This window comes from Paramormyrops kingsleyae, chromosome 19, assembly GCF_048594095.1.
Source record: "Paramormyrops kingsleyae isolate MSU_618 chromosome 19, PKINGS_0.4, whole genome shotgun sequence".
Lineage (NCBI taxonomy): Eukaryota > Metazoa > Chordata > Actinopteri > Osteoglossiformes > Mormyridae > Paramormyrops > Paramormyrops kingsleyae.
This window is the reverse complement of record NC_132815.1, coordinates 12,065,417-12,085,255: the sequence shown is the minus strand read 5'-3', so window position 1 is coordinate 12,085,255 and position 19,839 is coordinate 12,065,417. Positions and strand designations below refer to the sequence as shown.

Here is a 19,839-nt window from a genome sequence, read left to right as displayed (position 1 = left end):
ACTACAAAAAAACCCCCAACAAAAGCGGTTTCTCTTCACTACTGCATGTACATCTACAGTGTTTGCGTTGTTTGCTACGAGATCCTGCTTCACAGGTACCAGACTAGAGGTGTTTAAAAAGATCTTTAACAGCTGAGGTGAAAATCCACAAGGTAACGTGCCAGGGAGTGTCATTCTTTCCTTTGGCCATGAACAGACTCGCAGATCAATAAAAACTAATTTAAAACATTCACACTCTGCCATCTGAAATCAACCATTTAATGATTCGGTGTTCCAGTAAAACTCAAAATGGCCCTTTTTTTTTTTTTTTCGATTTATTGGAAGAAAAAGAGAGAAGCAACAAACGCCAGCTTGACAAATATAGGAAACTATGAGTCTTTGTTTGACTTTATATCAACAAAAACACAGCAGCCCAGCAGACTAACAGCGGGGCTGCAAAAGTCACACCAAGGCATATCCCTGTTCTGCTTTATTAAAATAAACCCTTATTGGGATCATTTAGCGGTTTTACGGATGGAAGCACGCAAAATGTGATTCTATAAACAATAGGTATTGTGCAAAATTGCCTTTTTATATAACTAGAGTAACAGAGTCATGGCTGGCTGCAGATTATGATAACACATTCGTGTCATTCATTTCTATCCCTGCTCATGTCGGATTGTGATGAGCCCCCAGCAGTGACCAGGCAGGGGACACCCTGGATGTTCATCAAACCAGCTTCCAGCCACTTACCCGCTGCAGCAGCGCAGAGAACCTGGGGATTATTTCAGGAATCAACGCCCTGGAATATGACTTGATCATAACGTATAACATGAGGTGGGGGAAGAGTTTATAAATATGAAATACCAGTGTTACACATCAGGAGTCCAGCAGCAGAAATGTTTCTGAAGTGACGATGACCAGGTCTCCATTCGGGATCATGATATTTTTGTTATTTTAGACGTTTGTGGTAGCAGATATTAAACTGTCCCAGTCTGGTTTCCTTAGGTTTGAGAATGACATCATCTGGATGTGGTCAGCAGGTCAGGCAAATGCAGCCTGAAGCAGTGGGTTTTTTTAGTCGTCTCTTGCAGAGCGCCAGCGATTCTGCAGTCCTCGGACTCAGGAGAGGCTCTTTCTGCCAAAATGGATGCGAGGCTGAAAAACAGGCGGGATTTTGACTTCCAGACATTTGTGACCTGGAACCGTCAGATGATCAGATATTCTGGTCTTATCACCTCAGTTACCGATCAGTCAGCACAGGCATTGTTGGGAGCGTGATGGTTGACAGTTACATTATTATCCAGGTTCCCACGGGGGTCATTCGCTTCGGCGCTCTTCCGTTTAGACTCCACGCAGCACTGGGCCCCTCGAAGCCCAGGCACTTTCGGAGTCTACAGCCATAGCAGCCTTCTCTCCCTTTCTCTCGGAGGAGTTATAGCTGGGCTGGGGGTTTCCAGTCTGTCCGGGAGTCATCACGGCACACTGAGTACAGGGATATGCATCATAAAATTGGATTATTATGTCCTTGCAAATCAAATCGTAGTGACATTAATAAATGCCACTTGATGACTGGTTAATGTTTGCAAAACTATACCAGCAACCACCCCCCCCACCCACCCTACAATTAAATTAGCGGCATAGAGGTCACTAGGGAGGGCTCTGAAAAGGAAGGAAGGAAGATTAAATCATCCTTTAAACGGCGGAGTCTTACTTTTTAGTTTACCTTATGACGGAAGATTCCTTTAACAGCTGTACGTTTCTATGCTTTGGTTTCTGGTCCAAAAGTAAAGTTACACCCGTGTTTTGTCGACTGATTAACGTAGTTCAGCCATTAAGTATTGCTCAAAAAACAGGGGGGTCCTTGTACATGGAAAAACATATATATATATATGAGGAATAGTTTTTTCAATACCAGTTATACACATACATATATTATGACATGACTGTAGTTTGGTTTTGTTGAAAGGTTGATTGTTTTTCCCTGTGTGTAGTTTATTTGGACTGGGTTTTATTACTGGAAATGACAAAGACACTGGTCTGCCACAGGCTATTGTTTGTCTACTTAATTTAGCTTAATTTGATAACTGTGTGGCGGATTTGTCCGTATTTTGTTTCTCCTGTAATACTGGGTTTGTATATTTTGAAGAAACATGTGCCAAGTTCTGTTGCCGCGGAGCTCGCTTTCTGCACAGAATGACTCGCTGAGGTTTTCTGAAAGTCCGTGTCAAAAGCAGCTTATTGTCTCCGATCATCTTCATCATCATCATCATCATCATCATACCCTTACGGCCTGGTTACACTGCATCGCCTACCTGTGGGAGGAATGGGTAATTTGCTTTTCAAATGGACAATACATTTTCAGCTCTAAGACGTACACTCCAATGTTCCCAGTATAACAGCAAAGGAACGCTTGTCATGATTCATTTCATATTGCGAAAACCAGGTCTGGGCATGGAATAATGAAAAGACAAAGACAAGAAAAGGGGAGAAACTACAGAAAAAGACATATTTTTAAATGGTTTGACATCTGGTTTCTTTTAACTGTCTGATGCTTTTATAACTGAGCACTGATTTCCCAAATATAAAAAGTAACATCAAAAGCACATAAACATTATTTCTGACAAAGACATATATACACAGTATTGTAAATGTTTTAATTCAGCAGGGATTTTTTTTTTTTGACGTGTAACATTTCTGACAGGAGGAACAAACACTTTGATTTGTTTGTAAATTGTTGTCTGGGCACATAGGACGAGGCTATGCGAGCTAGGAAATGATCCTTTAGATTAGACTTAAATTTTCTCACCCTTTGTGGGATTGAATAACATTATGGTTCAGGTTTGTTACATTTTAAGTTTAAATACTTTACTTAAAGTGATGTACAATTGAGAAAGCAGGGTCAGGCAGTTCTGGAGGGGTAATTGGGGTTAAGGATCCCAATGGTGAAATCATTCTGCCAAGCCTGGGTCTTGAACCAATGACCTACTGATCACAGGCAAAGAGTTCCAACTCAAAGACACACATCAACCCCAAAGACCACTGCATTCGTTATTCAAGATAAAACAATCATCTACAGCCACACTGGTGAAACATTTTATTGAGTAAATATCTGTGTCCTGCAATAGTTTCTCAAAACTGGAGCGATGGAGGCCTGCATCCCACGGGAAAGAGGAACGTGTCCACATGAGATGTGCAGTATATCAGTAACCATGACGATTCCGCCAGCATAGCAGACGCCCAACGGACCGAGGCATGAATAGCGGTGAGGAAACAGCGCCTTGGAGGGCAGCGGAAATGGAAGGAAAGCCCCCGCTGAGGGACGACACCGGCGCTAAGAAGGGGCTTTGTGAGGAGAGAGCTGGTGGCTTCAAAGCGCCGTGGATGCCGATGTCCACGGGCCGCTCCGGGGCTCGGGTTTCGGCCCTTTTTTCGGCCACATGAGGAAGGCGCTATAATGTAGTCACAACAGAGGGAAGCTGCCAAAGGAAACAGCGGCGGGAGAGGATCCCAGGCAGAGGGGCAGCGGCCGAGACCACACACACACACACACACACAGACACACACACACATACAGAGACACACACACAGACACACACACAGACACACACAGACACATACACACACACACACACACACACATACAGAGACACACATACACACACACACACACACACATACAGACACACACAGACACACACACACACATACACACACACATACACACACACACAGACACACACACAGACACACACAGACACACACACACACATACACACACACGTGTTTATCACTCAAATGAGAGACGCTGTTGCCCATGCCTCTACGGGCGGATGCCCACTGATACCATTCAAAGTCAGCTGATGACAGGGCAGAGGAACAGGTTTGAAGCCCACTGACACCCGGCCTGCTGTCCTCTCAGAGCTCACTGACAGCCCACTGACACCCGGCCTGCTGTCCTCTCTTAGCTCACTGACAGCCCACTGACACCCGGCCTGCTGTCCTCTCGGAGCTCACTGACAGCCCACTGACACCCGGCCTGCTGTCCTCTCTTAGCTCACTGACAGCCCACTGACACCCGGCCTGCTGTCCTCTCGGAGCTCACTGACAGCCCACTGACACCCGGCCTGCTGTCCTCTCAGAGCTCACTGACAGCCCACTGACACCCGGCCTGCTGTCCTCTCAGAGCTCACTGACAGCCCACTGACACCTGGCCTGCTGTCCTCTCAGAGCTCACTGACAGCCCACTGACACCCGGCCTGCTGTCCTCTCGGAGCTCACTGACAGCCCACTGACACCCGGCCTGCTGTCCTCTCGGAGCTCACTGACAGCCACGGTGCTGTTCAGCCACTGCAGGCAGCGCCTTGCAACTGAGACCAAGCGATATGATTACCACAGAGAATGGTCAGGCTGCGGTAGCCGGCCCTAACCCCCATGCCCCACAGGGACCCATAGTTTGGGGACAGGACCTCTCTTTTTGTGAAAGCAGGATTTTTTCCTGGCTTTCACTGTGAAGGTGTCATCGCCGCCGGTGACACGCGTGCCCCGTAACGTGACACGCTACTTTGATATGTCTGCTAACACAGGTGCAGACCTGACTGCTTCCTGCCCAGATTGTCCTAATTAGCCGTTTCCACGGCAGCCACCATGCAGACAGAGCAGGTCACCGTTAGAAGGCTGATTATACATCGCAACACACGTTCCCGCTGTGGACTGTGACTCTGCCCCTAACTTTATTTTCATTATATAATATATGATGAAAAACTGAATTATTATACATGTGGACCAACTGGTGGGAGAAAATGACTTTACATGCAGTTTTATTTTTTTTAAAGTTTTTTGTTTTGACTTTGTATCTTAACTCTGGGTTGTGACTTAAGGACACCTTCCAAGAAAGACACTGCTGAATTAGATTTTTAACTCCTCAAGTAACATTTACGCACTGATCAGTGAAAGAACAGCACAGTGCTTCTTGAAAAGTCATGTTGCCTTTCATCTGCCTTTTTATGAGTGATCCTTCCTGTCAAGCTTAAGCCCAGCTACTAACAGAGGCTGTGGATAATTAGAATCTCAGCTAATTTTTTTGAGAACCGCAGCCACCGGCACCTCAGTTCCTCAGCCAATGCAACGAGGCTGCAGGTGACACTCCTCATTCTGATTGGTTTACCGGAGTCCTATGGTTTTTTTTTCCATTTACAAGCCTGACTCAGTTGTGTTGCTCTCCAGTTGGATTTCGAAAGGCGAAAACGGTGCGTTGGCCAAGTACTGCAAACAGGCGCCACGTAGGTTTGCCAGGAACCATCAGCCAAGCCAAGAAGCCCTTTCAAAGCTGATAAAGTAGATGAGTGAACAAATGGCCTGGAAATGAGTGACATGGGTACAGTTCAGCTCAGTTATAAAAACAGGTTGTCCACTGTGCACCTCTGGATCTAACTGGTGTCTGTCAGAGTACAATTCATAAATTTCATTCTACAGCTTTTTTTTTGGAAAATAAATGGCACCAGTAAAAATTAAGCAGCAATTTTTTTTTACAGGTTACCCTATTTTAAGGATTTTGAAACAGTGCTCTTTTACTAAGAACTAAAAATGTTCAGTATAGAACAATTTAGTCTGACTCCAAAATAAAATCTCTGCCATTAAAAACACCCTAAATGACCAATTTAAAAAGTTTTAAGAGGGATAAAAATAAATCCCTAAAAACAATCCAAAGGTTACTGATTATATGTTACATACATTGAAGGGAAATATAAAAAAGACAAAAGAGAAAATTATTATGAATATTAACCACATTCATCATGAGAAATTACATTTTTTTGCGTAATGTAGTTACGATGAGGATTGGTGCTGCGGTTTAGTACTGTCACCTCTGGGACCCGGGTTCCAGGATTCCATGTGTGTGGAGTTTGCATGTCCCGTGTCATCGGGGGGTTTCCCCTGGATACTCCAGTCCCCCCCTCCCCACAGCCCAAAGACAGGCTGAGGGTAATTGGAGTTATCAAGCTGCCCATAGGAGTGAATGGTGTGTAATTGCGCCCTGTGATGGGTTGGCGCCCCATCCTGGGTTGTTCCCTGCCTTGTGCCCTGCGATGGGTTGGCGCCCCCATCCTGGGTTGTTCCCTGCCTTGTGCCCTGTGATGGGTTGGCGCCCCCATCCTGGGTTGTTCCCTGCCTTGTGCCCTGTGATGGGTTGGCGCCCCATCCTGGGTTGTTCCCTGCCTTGTGCCCTGTGATGGGTTGGCGCCCCCATCCTGGGTTGTTCCCTGCCTTGTGCCCTGTGATGGGTTGGCGCCCCATCCTGGGTTGTTCCCTGCCTTGTGCCCTGTGATGGACTGGCATCCCATACAGGGTGTACCCCAAACTTGTGCCCTGTGCTACACAGGCTTGAGGCCCCTGCATCTCTTCTCAAATTCAATATTCAGTTATTTTAATAGCTAAATTCACCAATTTGTTGTAGTTGCAGTGCGGCATCTGATGCATCTAGAGCAGGGTATTTAAACCACGTTCTGCAAGGTCCGAGCCCTGCTGGTTTCCCAGCCTTCCTTTACCTGTGAGCCAGGTGTGAAGCCTCTGGCCAATCAGAATCAGTAATTATTAAACTAACTACCTGAAAACAAGGCCTGGATTTGGAATCGAGGTTCAGAATCAAAGAGCGCTGGTCCAGAGTGGGCTAATCCCTGCCGCTGTGGCGACGTGTTTACATCTGTAACTGCGCTAAGACATCCCGAAGGTGCGGCCTGTTACAGCTGCTCTTTCAGCACAGGCTTAGGGAGTGATTTACGACCAGCCGGGTCCCCCTCCGAGGAGCTGAGGGCCTCCAACCGCTGTTTGGACAAATGACCTCCGAGGCGACCTCCGGGGTCAGGCTGCGCAGAGCAAGGCCAGAGTGCCGCGGCGTAACATCTGAGCCTTTCGCCATATGGAGAGCATTGCTGCTTGGCTAGTGGCTGGTATCTTCTCTCTTGTGTTGGCACAAAGACAGCTGGGCAAGATAAACAATCGCACGGAACTCCTTTTGGGGATGCGTGGATTTTAGATTCCGCTGTTGCTAGGAAACGTACGGCCTCACAAATGGAGGAGATCTGGTGCATTAACGCTGGCGAAGCTGCATATAGTTGCAATTACATCAGACAGCCTGTTGGCGGTGCTGTTACCAGTGGTGGTCTTTGTAGTAGGCTCTATATGCATCTATGCCATGAAGCAATCTCAGGAACTTTTTAACTTGTAGTCATACATTCCAGTAATCTCCACCCACCCTATCATTTGTAGCTTAGTTACGTTTGCGCTGAACTCCCTGATCCACCCGGGCCCGAGCACCTGACCTCTGGCCTCTCGCTTCACTCTGACGACTCCACCATTTGGTCGCACCACGGAGGACCTCAGCAATTTGGGCGCGGGGTGGCAACCCTCGACCCTGCACGTGTTTCTCAGATGTCAGCCGGGTCATTAAAGTGGCACAAGCCAGTCGTACGAAGCCGGTGTGCCGAAGTCGTGCTAAACGCAAAAAACGGGAGACAACCAGGCCAAACAAGATAAAGAGAGGATCACCCCCGAAGAAAACGATGAGAAGAGTTACCTGGGAGCCCTCCATGTTCCTAATGCCATTCTAAACGGTCACTCTCCACTCAAGCGAGCTCCGAACTGAAGACTTGCATGTAGGTGGCCAGAGGTCAAAGGTCAATGGACCACTTAGAGCTAAATTCAGTGATGGGGGGTCTGCAGTCCTCTTCCCTGGTGCGTGATGGCCTTCCCTTAGCTGCTGAGAATGTGTGAAATTAATTTCACACTTTTTCGCCTTCCCTGGGGTTTAAAGCTGCCCGCTCTATCTGCGTTTGTCATTTCACTTACTTTGTCTGAGGTTTAAGATAACGGACCATACGCCGTTGTTTCAGGGTCACTTACTCGCCCATGAAAAGCTGAGGTGAAAACTTCATAATACCTTGCTTAAGATCCTGAAATGTGAAAAAGAAGTAATACAAATGGTAAACGGTAAATGTTACAATAATTCCTAATAATAATAATATATCTCCAATTTTTTATTTCCAGCCCTACACCCATGGTATCCGGGATAGGCTATGGACCCCCGTGCCCCTGAATAGCACAAGTGGTACAGAAGATGAATCATATTAAATATACAAACATATATTAAATACATAAAATTATTCGAATTCTTCAAAGAAAAGATCATCCATCTATTTAAAGGTAATATTGTCACTAGCATTAGCATTAGCAGTTTAGAGCCATGTTAATATGACTGAAACTGACTATTAGTCGCTGATTCTCAGGTAGCATAGGGATCAGCTGAATGGTGACTGACATCATCAGTGAGAGATTAACTGTGATTACTGTTGAACTGTGAAGGGAATGGAGGTCGAGGGCCCAGCCCTTGACGAGCGAGAACACAGAAGGGATTTCCATCACCAAGACGACAAGGTTTGCAGTACAGCATGTAGCTGTGGATTCTGGGGTGGGAGACAGCAAATGAGGGGGGGAGTGACTCCTTCCAGAAATGGAGGGGATGTCTTTGGTTGAAGCCCATTTTTAAACATCGAGTAATGAGAAGTAAACATGACAATGATGTGACAGCAGGTTGACTGATGGATGTATCGGCCAGTGGAGGCTCCCTGAAGGGCTTATGTGCAGTTCTCCAGTGAACCTGAAGACCCCAATCCCCCTGAAAGATGTGCACTGCCATCTGGGTGCAGGGGGTGGGCACCCTTGAGTTCTGTGCTTAGAGAGAGGAGGATGTGGGGTGGTGCTGGGGGGGGGGGGGCTGCCACTGACGCCCTTCTACGACAGAATGAGGATCTTTGATATCTTAAACCGAGGAAGATTGGAGGAGGTAAAGTCAAGATCTGCAAGAAGAATGTGCGGCAGATCTGGATGTTTAACAATCAAGAAGTCGCTCCGGCAAAAATGTCCCCTTGTGCCACCATCATGGGCCCAGCTTTGACGGGCAGCCAGGAGAAACCGACGCTGTCGTCACGGGACGCAGCGGCAATGTGACGCTCTTTCAACGCAGCGTGTGGTAACGGTGTGTGCCAAGGGCCCCATGCCCAATAAATGAGCCCAAGGGAGAGGCCGCCCAGGTTGGCTGGGGCCCATCAGGCCACGAGTCGGGCTGGCACCGTCACGAGTGTGTGTATGTGTGTGTGCGTGTGGGGGGGGTGAATTCACAGCAACCACGCCCAGACCGTTGGCCGCTTGGCAGGCCAGGCCTATGTCACAGTCCACTGAGCACACAAAATCCACAAGTGGTCAGGAGCATTTTACAGACGCTGGTTAAACGAGGACCACATATTGCCATGGGGCTCTGGAGGTACAGCTGGAAGACCACCCAGATCCCTGAATGCCATGCACCTTAACGCGAAAACCATTAAGCAGCTTAATACTTTCATATAATCGCATTTCCACCACAGATCACATCTTTTAGGAGGTAACTGAGGATGCCGATCCAATCCATGACGCCTCCTAATGACTGCTGTGTAGGCAGCAAGGCTAACACTTAGCTGATCCAGTCTAAAGATAACTGCTAGTTAAGGGCATTAGCAAGGAATAACAAACTCAATGGAGAAGGTAGTTTCTCCATAGCGTTGTCACACTTTGATTGGGTGATGATATGTTACTGGGTGCTTCCTGTCACGGTTGCATCATTCAGTACTAAGGAGCCAGTGAAGAGCATGAGAGATGGTGAGAAGGTTCCTCAACAACCACTGCTGATGCAATGATTTAGATACACTCACTTTCAGACATACACTGCCACCCTAAATTTTTCTAGACATTACCCGGAGGGGATGTGTGTCTGAATGCAAATGTCCGAATCCGTCGTACCGGATATTAAATGGACATTACCCTGCTAGCTCCCTAGTACAAAGTCCGGGTAATTTCCGATTGACCCCCATGTGTGAACAGAGCTGGGATAATTCTGGAAAATTCACAGAGAGTGAGTGGGCGTGTCAATGACATTTCTCTCATGTGATTGGCGCAAAAACGGAAGAATGCAAACATCTGAGGGCAGAGAAGAAGGGTCATTTACTCGAAGATGACCCCAACAAACATGGCTAGCTGGAGAGACGGAATGATTCAGAAACAACCGGCTGTAGTGCTGTGATTTCCACAGCGTACTTCATGTCCTGCCTCCTGCTTGCTTTACCGCTACTCCTCATCTACTCCAACTGGAGTATTTCTAGTAGGTGTGAAGCAATCTGACATGGATAATCTCCAGTTGTGTGCCACATGTGAGAAAGGACAACATGGGAAAATGTCCAGACCTGATTCTCCAAACAATGTCTGGAGCTCATGTGTGAAAAAGGCTTAAGACAAGACATCAAGGTCACACTCACACTGCCTGCAGATGAATTGAGTTTGAATGAATCGTGCTTTACTGACAACAAATAATGTTGTGTAGCTTTACATCTGGTCCTCAGCTGATGGTGATGACTCATTCATTAGTGACATACCTGAGCGTAGCATCAAGCAAGACAACCACTCTACTGGACTACTATTCTTTCAAAGATAAACAATTCATTATCGTTCATGAAGTGCCTCTTTACTTTATCATTGTGTAAAACACAACTGGCATCATCTGCAAATAGGAATAATGTCATGTATTTCCCGCTCTCCGGTGCATTAAAGTCTCATGTTTCATTCAGGCACGTTTAGTGATTCACTTTAATGATCCGCGCTCTAGCTCCTTTCCAGCCTTGCACCTGTCAGGGACTGACACAGCTGCTCAGAAAAAAAGATTTGCCCTGGCAAGCAGACTTTCCCCTCTGTGTTTTCAACAAAGGTGCTATAAAAAATCGACAACGACTCAATGCCAAAATCTGGCCAAATCAGATGGACAGGGGGATTATTTATGCCGGATATAAAACACCAGCCGTTTTTTGCAAGGCAGGAAGGCCTGTTGCAGAGGAACGTTAGCTATTGTTCGAGTTCTCTAAGCCCCTCCCTGGAGGTGTGGCGATTCCCACAGATGTTCCTGATTGGCAGGACTGCTCTTCAGCAGCTCTGGATTTGATGAGTTTGGTGAGGTGACATCTGATTGGTGTCTGAGCCACGTGTGCTCACCTTGACAAGAATTACCCATTATCATGTAGTGAGGGCGAAATGTAAAGGGCATACATTCACATTTAATGTTCTGTGTTGTTAATTGGATCCCCTTTTCTGGTGTTTGAGCTTCAGAAACATATAAGATCTTACCAATAACAGGTGGACAGAAGTCTAGCACCTCTGCTAATCCCAGATGATAATTTTAAAGTTACAAGTTACATCAAAAATTTAGGTTGTCTGCTGGGCACATTAAGGGCAATATTAATTTCTTGAAATAACATCAAGACCACGCAACAGAGGCACAGGGCAAGTAAATAAACATGAGAAACCCTAATGTGATAGCGGGTGAAATATGCATAACTCACAAGCATATGAGTCATCGAATGTCTCCGCGGTTACAGAAAATTAAACTTGCATGCACTGTGGACAGTTGGGTTTTCTGAAACCAAGGAAGCTTGTTTTGGAGCACGAGTCGGCGCTGGCTGTGGACTTGGTCCGGCTCAAAGTCGGCCGCGATCGGGTCACTTAGGTGAGCGGGCGGAGGAAGCGCTCCATTTCCGTGGAAACAGAAGGCCCCCTGCGTCCAAAGCCAATGGCATTTTCCCCCCAAAGCTTCACACAACTTTCATTTTGATGTGGTTTTACGAAAAACACTGAGATTATTTTATTGCCCCGGGATTCCAGGAAATGTTCCTCTTACTTCCTCGGATCAGTGGGATAAAAGTAGATCAGCCCGTGAAGAATCCCCTGTGCCGTCTTACGTTACACTTCCTGAGCAAAAATGTTTACCTAAAAATTCTCGGTTCCTGTGGCTTTATTTTTAGCTCTAGCAAAAGGGTTTATCTTTCACCGCTTTGAGGTTCCACGGCAAGTTAATTACAGATTCACACTTTGAATCTCCGCTGCGACACTCGATCGGATGCAAACATGACCGCACTCCACAGGGTCCGGGAGGCAGCTGTGTGGAAGCTGGACCTGGGTCGAGGTGATGGCCCCGCAGAAGACAAGATCTTTCATGGGACACATTCGGGCCTGTGCCTTTGAGTACCTGGTTATTGCATGTGGCAGGATCGCATCTTTCATGACTTGTCTACTGTATATACTGCAGCAGTCTGGGGAGACCAGCATGGCCTTGATTCATGACCTACATGCTGGAATGATTATGATGCCTTACACGGTGAATTGAAAGTTCTTAATATTTTAATGACTGTGATTTATGTTTGCACTGTAAAAATAACAGTTCATGTCTCTCACACTGTAATAACTGTGAATCACATCTTTCACAGAATTATAGTTGTGGCTCATGTCCTTGACACAGTAATGTCTGTGATTCATGTCCTTCACACTATAATGACTGTTACTCATGCCTTTCACACTGTTATGATTGTTCATGTCTTTCACAATATAACGACTGTGATCCACGTCCTTCACACTATAACGATTGTAATTCATGTCTTTCACAGTTGACTGTTCATGTTCTTCACACTACAATGACTGTGACTCATGCCTTTCCCACTATTACGTCTGTCCATGTCCTTCACCGTGTAATGCAGGGGTGGGGAACCTGATCCATGGAGGGCCGGTGCGGGTGCGTGTTTTTGGAATGACCTCTCAATCAGCCAATAATAAAGCAACTCCAGTCCTGGGGACCTACTATTATTGGCTGATTGACAGGTTGTCCCAAAAACCCGTACCCACAGCTGCCCTAAATGGATCAGGTTCCCCATCCCTGGTGTAATGGTTGTGACTGAAAAAAATGAAAGCTTCCTGTCAGACTGCAGTATATATGATAAACACAGACAGTACAGGAAGTGACTTCAGTCGTCCAACTGTACTGCATGTCACACAGCTCGTCTTCCCAAATTTTCATCGTCCTTCTTCCTAAGACACAACGCCACCCCAGAGCGTTCCAGAGACCCGCCGAGAGGAGTGCTGCACCATCTCCGAGGCCGCTGTTTGGGACACAGGTTCTCCCCGCGGTGCCTGTCCGCTGGGCCGACGTAGCAAGCCGCGCCACAGTAAATCAAGCGCCTCTCACAGCCACGATCAGAGTGACACATTGTAAAGTTTTACACTTGCGCTCATCCGGATAATTACACAATTCATTTTCACTTAGACCAGCTGAAGGGAGGGGGGTAATGAAATTTCCACTGGTGTACCGTTACATCCTCGGGGTCGGAGGTCAGTTTCCTGTTTGGATAAGGGGAGGTTTAAAGAGCCTTTTTTTTGGATGGTCTTTGACTTTCAGCTGGATGGAAGGCAAGCGAGGTGATGGAATTCTACTTTGCCACTAACCCCCGATGAAAGGAGCAGATGGCGGGCTGTGGGGGTGGGGTTTAGGGGCTCTCAGTGCAGGTGGAGACAGGCACCTCAGGGCTAGTTTAACATGGAGACATTATTTTCACTAGCCTCCACCCCCCCCCCCCCTCAACCCCTGACAGAAGAAGGGCCCCCGGACCTCAGGCCCTCACCAGACTGACCCCCCCACACCCAGCCACACCATCACCACCTCCTCCTTTCCACTCCAGGCCGGATCGGGACCCCCACCATAATTAATTGCAGAACTTATGAGGTCACAGAAGCGAGCCTTCAGTGCGTGCTGGGGGTGGGGGGAGGGGGGTGGGGCGCTCTCTCACTCCAATTCATGACACATGTGGCAGTTTTAATTGGGTTTCATTCCAACATATGGATCTTAGCATTGTCCAGAAGGAGACCAAGTTCCTGCCTGAGGAGATTAACAAAACACGTGTATTCAGCAGCTCCAGAACTGCTCCGATCTGACACACGCCCACTGCTAGGGTACTTACTTAAGCCACGTGCCGTATTTTTTTTACACTTTATTCATATATATATACACCCATATAAGCTTATCCATACACAAACAAAGCTAAGTGTAACAGTGCATATACTCAACGTATAACTACATTCTCCCCACTACCATGAAAGCAGAAAAGTAGTTGGAAAAATGGTTGGATGGCTTAATAACCTATATTTTGTGTGTTCTCTTATCATCACATTACAGTCATTTGTCATGTGAATCGTACTTTGAAAACTGGTGACTATTTCAATATTAGTCTAAATACTAGAACTCGTGGCCATAAGTGGAAATTAGCGGGAGAACATTTTAAAACAAATTTGAGGAAGCACTTCTTTACACAGCGTGTAGTCAGAGTATGGAATAGTCTTCCTGCTATTGTAGTGGAAGCTAAAACCATGGGTTCCTTTAAATCAGAGCTAGATAAGATTTTAACAACTCTGAGATATTAGCTAAGTTCTCCCCAAACGAGCTTGATGGGCCGAATGGCCTCCTCTCGTTTGTAAATTTCTTATGTTCTTATTATAAGATTCTAACGGGTCTGGATGCTGTTCAGCCAAATTTACATCATCGTAATAAACTTGACCTGTAACGCTCGTTCCCGTTAAGTCACATGACAGCGAAATGTTCCCGCGCCGTCTCACTACCGCAGTGTCCTGCAAAAGAAATTCTGCTTCTAATACCTCAGCATTTGGACTTGGCTTATAAAGGCGTGTGGGAGGTGCCGTCACGTTCTCTTACGGACAGCCTGTGAGGCCCGTGTCCCTGATCCTGACGACAGGACATTCCCCTGCTCGGCTCTGACGCAGCGCATGGAATGAGGTTCACTCCAGGGAGCTGACACAAACCTTGCTGCAAAGACATAACCAGCTGACCTTTAACCTTCATTCCAACTTAATGACTAGCCCCCGGGTAGGCTAAACTTCATCCGATTGGCAAATAATGTCATAGAAATACTTATCAATAAATAATGCATTTTTGAATAATTAGTGCGGCTTACCAGTACATTATGAAAATAAACAGGTAATAGGAACTAGATTTAGCCAAACTGGACCTGATAGTCCGTAATGATCACCAGCTGAAGACAGACTGCAAGGTCTTCTCGCTATTTAAATACCGTTTTTCTTACACCTTCTCTGTGCAAGCAGCCCTTTCTTGGGTGATGACACAAATAGTTACAGAATCCTTTTTCTGAGCAATGACAATTTTTCAGTGTAACCAACAAAAGTCCTTAATTGCAAAGGAGACCATTGTCTACTAAAATGAAGAGGAAATGATTTAAATGAAAAAAGCCTCGACTTATGTCATAACTTTAAAAGAAACTGATATGAAATTTGAAGAGAAACAAGAGTTCCATTTAGTGGGTATTTTGTGCTGATGGTGTTGACCACACACAGGGCCGAGATGCAGACCGTCAACGCAGACCAAGCGATTAAACGTTTCATGACTGAAGCTGAACAATGCAGCTGCCCCAGTTGCCGCCTTTCCAGGAAATAAAAGTCACGTACGCCTTATGATCACCGGCATAAAGGTAACAGACTTTTTGGGGAGTGTATTTGCCAAACTTCTGTCTGGAGTGAGGGTTGCCTTACTGTCACTCTCTCATTTGTTATCAAAGAAATGCATCCTTATTAAAATTTAAAATTTATCTAGTAATCTTACCAGTGCAATCGTGGCTGTCATAATCATGCACGTCATCATCATCAACACAGTGCAATCTATCTACTTTTAATTTCAAAACCTCTAAAAAAATGTAGCGGTATTTAAAAATGACCAATGAATTTAAATAATTATGTTACAACATATGCTACTACTGCTATTAGTCTCTTATCTTCCATGACTACCCATTTAGAACAGCAGGGTGGCGTTAATGTAAATAATAATGTCATGCATGTCACTGGTTTTGGGGGCACTGTGGGCCACTCTGGAGGCACGGAGACCCACTCCAGACCTCCTGCATCAGTGGGTTTGCCGGAGCCAAATCCCAGGGCCTGCTGCACTCATCAGCTCCTCCATCCATCAGCCGAAATGTGCTGCAGAAGCGTGAGGTCATTCTGCCCCCCCCCCCGCCCCCCCAGCACTGCATACAGGGGTCACTGGTTGCCAGTGTTTACACGTCCCCCCCATTTCCATGGCCACCCCAAAGCACCACTGCCTGTGGTCTAATTGTTTAAGGTCCTTCAGATCAGAGCTGGGAGCACCTCGCAAATGGTCCACGATCCCATTTATCTACATTGAGTGGAAACCCAACAAATGCCTCATCGCCCAAATGGCTAAATAGGAAAACCTGACCCAGGCTGGGGTTGGGGGGGGGGGAATTCTACACAATAACTTAGACACCCTGCCTGCTCTCTCAAAAGGCCTTCTACACTGGTGTGTTTCATCTGCGCTGATAATCAATCATTTTACAAGCAATGCATGCATTCGCGCGTTAATTCGGAGAGGTGTAAATCCCACGTGACACCTCCGTTGATATAAATTACATAGACGATAAAAATTAGGGCTTTTTCCAACTGTTATTGGATGTGTATCAACGGGGTTGGTGCAAGCGGCTCACGACGGGAATTTCATCCCGGGGATGAAGACTAAAGCAGATGTGCGCTTCTCGTCACGGCTACCCGGTCACCCGTGTGCAGCCGTCCGCCTCTGATACTCACCGCAGAAGGGCTATTTTAACTCGCTCCAGGTCGATCCTGCCGGGCCCGCAAAATACATTTCTGAGAAGGAAGCCATCAGAACAGCTGCACTCCGATAGGTACGCGCACCATTAATAGTTCAAACATCGTGAGGCAGTAATGGCCAAATGAAATTCAGAGCGATGCACTCTCTCCTTCGGCCTCTGGGGGGCGACCTGACTTCGACTTGAGGATTATACGCCCCGAGCGCGATTTTCTGCTTTAACGTCTTAATGAGTCTTGAGTTTTTCTCCGTCTGCGGTTCTGTCACTGAGCGCTTCACGCGTAAATTATAATGCGCATGTAATTATTATTGGAAAAATTTTATTTGATAATTTATTGAACAAATTTTACTTTTATTGTGACTATACTAAAACTGAAGTTGGTTCATATAAAATATCTTTTACATTTAAACAATAAAGGATGAAATTCTTTAATTAAAAACCTTATCCTAATAAACTTAATACAAAAGGCAATAAAATAATAAAATGTATCTCTGAATTATGTAGAAAACTATGAAGAACAGGTTGTTATGATAATCGTATTACTTATTTAGCAGTGTGTTACTTTTATGATGTCAGGATAATTATTATCACAATGGTTATTGTTGTGATTAACAACAATATTTTAAAATTACAAGTGATCCCTAAAGTCGATTGCAACAATGTGACGAAAGATTGTCAGAGTATCAGTCAGGCAAAATTTACTGAAAAGGTGTCTGAACTGTAGGTCCTCTGGTTTGAAACTGGAAATCACCTCTTTGGCCTTTCCAGTGAATTCTTGAAACAGCGAGTGCCAGTGAGTGCTTGAAACAAAGCAAGCAGTGCAGAAGACAGTATTCACAAATAACCATATACAAAGGAGAAATAACGTAACTTTGAACCACATTCCCACATTTAAAAACAAGCAAATACAATTGTTTCTTCCTTGTTTAATCCGATGACAAAAGCAACAAAACCCACCAATTTATTCAGTTCATGGTCAGGGGATGTAATTATACATTTGATATATTTTAAGCTGTATTTTATTTATGTCCCTTTTCATGTATAATTTCTGACCAGTGACTGTGGCTCTATCTCCAGGTGCTGTCTTCTGCTGCAGCCTTCCATGTATTTACTTTTATTTCTCTCCCAACCGGACGAGGCCACGCTTTTCCGAGGAAACCCTGTTTGCGTTCTTTTGTGGCTCTTTATTAAACTTCACTGGGCAGTTTGTGGCCCGCAGGAAATGGTGTGTGTGGGGGGGGTAGCTGGGAAGCTCAAAGCCCGAGTCCACGTTAAACAAACAGAACGCGTCTAAACGTTTGGAGAGTGTGTCGCACGGCAACTTGTGAAAACCCCAGTCTCCTCCGTGGGCCTCTCTCGCTGGCTGCCCCCCCCCCCGTCAGTGGCGGCCACGACGCTCCCGTGCCGACGCCCTTAATGAGGCCGTAACTCACCGGCAGGAAATCCGCCAGCTCTGTTTACCAAATAAATGACACCATGTGGGCGCCTTGTTCGCTCCGCCTCAGCCTCAGACGCTACAAAGGCGGCCTCTCACCCGCATCCCGGGGCCCGACGGCTGCCTTGTTTGGGTGCACGGATAAATATGTTTTTCACGAGACGAGTCATGGGGTAATTAGCCACGGGGTCCCTGGGCTTCTTCGGCAAATGTCCGGATTCTCCTAAAAGCATTTTCAACTGCTGACCTAATTCCTCTAATCCCGGGAAGCTTTCAATGACCAGCCATGCAGAGAAGGGCTGTGGAGGTTTAACGCTCCATCCGTTCCGTGCGTTTGTTATCGTAATTTAAACCACCGCCGGGATCGAGCAGTGAAGGAGGGGGGAGGGGGGGGGGGTCTGTCCGTTTAGTTCTTAATGCGCAGGGCAGGACTGTTCCATGCCGGATCTGACCACGCTTAGGTATCAGTGATATTACCCTTGCTTTGCTTACAGCCCCCAAAGTTGATGGAGGAGCAGCAAGCTGGCCTGAAGAGTCAGAGGGAAACTTAAACAACATTAAAAGTGTGAAAAAGGATCCCTTTCTGCGTCTGCTCAGGATGAGTTTATCTCTGGCTTGAGTCCGAGGCGTGGAGATGAAGCCACCATGCGCTTAACAGGAAGCGAGCCGAAGACCCGACACGTGTCTCTGCATTTCCGTGTTCGTGGGCTCGTTTTCCGGTGTGTTTTACTACTTACGCGAGAAAATCCACAAGAATGTGGCCTTTATCAGTGACAGACTCTAATAGGCCCATCCGGACTTGTAGACATCTTGTTCTGCTCCCTGGCTGATCTTTATATAGGAAAATGACAGTAATCCTGCTAGGAAAATATGAAAATCCACGTCAAGCTTTATTTGGTTCAGCAGTGGTGACTCTATGGTGAAACTATTAACCAGACAATGGTATATTTTATGTAGCAAATATTTGGAAATCTTCGAAGACAAGGTTTTGTTTAACCCTGTAACAGTCCATCGCTGTATTTCTGTTAAGTTTTAAAACATTTCATGATCACTCTTTATGTGGTATAGCACTGTATAGCACTGTATGCCATATTTGTATAGGTGCATGGGAATCATAAATCTCTGAAATTATAATGTCATTGTACAGATTCTATGTAAAATCCTGGATCATCCACCTCGGTTGCTTAAAATTATGATTTTTATATATCTCCATAAATTGTATTGATAATGCAAAATGTAATGGCAGCGTAATGGTAATTTCAGGTGTCATAAATTATTTAATATAGTTCAGTTGAGGAGGAGTTGCAGTGGTAGTGAAATCTTAAAAAGGAACGATCTGAGAACGATTAAAACAGCCCTAATCCCACAAACCTCTGGGTCTCCTGGCTCTGCTCTGATGTCATCCGGCAGGAGGTCGCCTGATTGGTTAAGGAAAACTGGCTCCTGGGGAGCCGTAAGGTTCTGAGGACATTATCTGGTTTGTAAATCTCGCCGGCCGCGTCGCCCTGCCGGTCCCCCTCGTTAATGTCTCCAGCAGGTCTCCGCACTGTGCTATCTTTGCTCCGCCCACCCATTGTGGCCTCATCTCCAGGCTAACAAATGGGTCTCACTTACCGTGTGGCGTGATGAGTTTATTTTGATAAATGTGCTCCGAGTCGTCTCTTGGTTGCTACGGAAGCGTCGCTAAGGATCACGCTTCAGTCCCAGCAATGTCCAAGGGGCTCTACTCACATCTCCTGTGTGTACAAGCATGTCACTTATGCGTGTTGTTGCACATCCCCCTATGTATGTGTGTGCCTGGATGTGTACATGTGTGTAATTGGATGTGTCGAATTCATATGTGTACACAGCACACCTGTGTAACACGGACCTGTGTCAGCA

General features: G+C 46.1%; 1 long non-coding RNA gene across 2 annotated transcripts; it reads right to left on the bottom strand.

Annotated features, from left to right (window-relative positions):
* Positions 1-351: 351 nt before the first annotated feature.
* Positions 352-16,680, bottom strand: LOC111841352 (uncharacterized). Of its 2 annotated transcripts, none has more exons than XR_002837647.2 (3): positions 16,501-16,680; positions 1,694-2,294; positions 352-1,464 (listed from the first exon to the last, which is right to left on the bottom strand). It is a non-coding gene; the product is annotated as an uncharacterized lncRNA (long non-coding RNA). The 2 variants fall into 2 exon arrangements; XR_002837648.2 differs by having other exon boundaries at positions 1,706-2,294.
* Positions 16,681-19,839: the final 3,159 nt, after the last annotated feature.